We start from the raw sequence: 2588 nt of genomic DNA, 5'->3' as shown, positions 1-2588 counted from the left end.
CCCACTATGAATGACCCATTTCTTTCACCAACTCATCAAAGTGTGTTTTAACTGTCAATTTCAGCATTAGGACAATAGGACTCCAATACTTTTAAACAGTCCAATGTGATCACCCTTCTAGGCAATATTGAAGTGGGAGCTTGCAGCTGGAGCTCCAGGGAGGTGGTGGGGGGGTTCCCTCCAGACACCACTCAGTGGACTCAACAACATCTATTCTTGTCGACAAAATGTTTTTGAAAACTCACACAGGCCACACTCTCTGGTAAGCATCGCACATCATCTTGCTACAGGGGCTTGTAAATTATGTAGAAGAAATTATTTTTAATTGGCCAGATGTTGGGGACTGGCCCTGAAAGGAAAGAGCACAGCTGACTGTAAGAAAGGACTTTATTTCTAAATGGAGCTGGGGTCTGGTAAGGGTACATGTCTATGCCCTGCCAGCGCTCTGATGCCCACCCCCAGAACCAACAGCTGCTGATGAGCCTCGAGTGGGTCTGGGGGGTGGGCTGTTGGAACTGAGGGAGGCCCCAGGTCTCCCTTTGGGGCAGGCCCCCTTTAAGACGACTGGGGCAGATGGCCTATAGCCGTGGAGGTTTCTCACAGAGCCGCAGGCCAGCCTCTGGGACTTTGGGGCTCATAACCCAGGAGGACAGCCGGAGTGAGTAACTTGATCTGCGATTGCCCACGTCCCTCTGTCTCTTGCAGCTTGAGAACCTGGTGAAGGAGAACAGGTTGGGCTCCAGGAGGGCCTGTTTGGTGCTAGCTGGAAAGGGGGCTGCTCCCCGCTGCTCTATGCAGTGGCAGTTCCTGAGGCGGCACTTAGGTCCCTGGGGCAGAGGGGAAGCTGTGCATATCCCACAGCAAGTCCTCTCCAGCCTGGGCCCCTTCTCTCTTCACCCCCTTCCCTGTCCACCCTTTGACCAGGAGGGTCAAACCAGTCCACCCCCACTACCACCGTTTTGTTCCTTTTTTTTTTTTTTTTAAATCTCGGTCTTTCGTCTGTCATGTTTTATGTTTCTGTCCCTAAGGCCCCTTCCCTTTATCTGTTTCTCCCTTGCTCTGTGTCTGACTTCTCTTGCCATCTGCCCCGCCTCTTCTCTCTGTCATTTTCCTCTCCCCAAACCCCAGCGAGAGAGGGTTGCAACCTTGGAGAAGGCCCTGCAGGCTGTCCTGGGCTTTGGCATCCGGGATGGGAACAGCAGTGGCGCTGGGAATGGGGACGACAGGGAGTAGCAGCAGCATCAAGACCATAAGGCGCCACATGGCCGGGCAGGCAGGGCTGCTGGCAAGGTGGTGAGGGCTGGGTGGTCAGAGGCCCTGCCCTTTGTCCAGGCACTGCCTCCTATTCCACCAACACCCCCATTTGACCCCTTCTGTCCCCTCCCCCTTCCACGTGGTAGGCCCACCACCCCCGAGGCACGGCCCTGAAGCCCAAGCCTCAATAACTCCTCACCGGCCCATAGGCCTGACCATCTTCCCGTTGCTCTCAGGTCCGCCCACAGCCCTGTCACTGGCCTTCTGCTCACCAAGGGCTATTAGTTCCAGACGGTTCTCTCCTGAGCTGCTCCTAGAGCTTTGAACTCCTCCTGCAATGGGAGCCACGCCCCATCCGAAGCTACTCCCCACTCCGACCACGCCCCCAGGGCATCGCCACGCCCCACTTATTGTTACACTCTACCCTTCACACAAAGATCACGCCTCCATGGCAGCCATGCCCCACCCACTGTTATGCACTACCCAAGTCCTACTATGGCCACTCCCCCAAGACACAACCACGCCCACGCCCTTTAGCCATTTCCCCCTAGAGTCAGGACAAGCCTCCGCCCCCTGGCCACACCCCAGGCCAGAGCCACGCCTCTACTCGAAGAGCAAGGGCCCTGGTTTGGGGGCTCTCCTCTGGTCCACTCTCAAAGCCCACCCAAATGACTTGGGGCGCCCTTTCCCGCACTGTGGGCTGGAAAGTCTGTCTAGGCAGCATGCCGGGCACCCAGGGGAATCACTGTCCTCTGCCCACTGTCCCAAGGCCGTGACTTTATTTTGTCCAAGTTTTCAGTTTAGTCAGAAGGGTAAATCTGGTTCCTGTTACATCACAGTGACCAGAAATGGAAGATCAGAAATTATTCTTTGGCGTGATTGCGCTTTAAAGAAACTTGCAAAACTTTATCTTCAGTATCCTTACATTTCACTTGATGAGGCATGGCTATTCCCTATCTTTTCTGTTTGGAGCCCTGGTTTTTTGAGGTCATTTTGTTTTTTTCCAAGTATGTGAAATTAAGTACTCCCCCCACCACGCAGTTTCTCCTCTGCACTGCTGGAGTCTCCCCCACTTCGGAGACTCCTGTTACCTTGCAGAAACCTCCACTTTTCCCCCCCCCCCCCACTGCACATTTTATTCTTGCCACACAGTATCTCCCAGCTCATCAGTCACCTGCTCATCTGAACTCCTGAATTTTTACTGGTCATACTCAACATTTCACCTCTTTTTCACTTACTCCTACCTCACATTAGCAATACACTCTCCGTTCTCTGAGGATGTTTACTTAGTGGTGGTAGTTCAGGCTGTTTGTGGTGTTCTGGTTTTCCTGAGC

The 2588-nt window shown here is 53.7% G+C and overlaps 1 long non-coding RNA gene across 1 annotated transcript; it reads right to left on the bottom strand.

Annotated features, from left to right (window-relative positions):
* Nucleotides 1-448: 448 nt before the first annotated feature.
* LOC116876513 lies at nt 449-1578 on the bottom strand. Its single transcript, XR_004384398.1, has 3 exons — nt 1527-1578; nt 1146-1282; nt 449-714 (listed from the first exon to the last, which is right to left on the bottom strand). It is a non-coding gene; the product is annotated as an uncharacterized LOC116876513 (long non-coding RNA).
* Between the last annotated feature and the right edge of the window lie 1010 nt (nt 1579-2588).

Source organism: Lontra canadensis, unplaced genomic scaffold (assembly GCF_010015895.1).
Source record: "Lontra canadensis isolate GAN:19392208 unplaced genomic scaffold, GSC_riverotter_1.0 scaffold45, whole genome shotgun sequence".
NCBI classification, from domain to species: Eukaryota; Metazoa; Chordata; class Mammalia; order Carnivora; family Mustelidae; genus Lontra; species Lontra canadensis.
The sequence above is the reverse complement of the archived record's forward strand: the minus strand, read 5'-3'. Positions and strand labels throughout refer to the sequence as shown.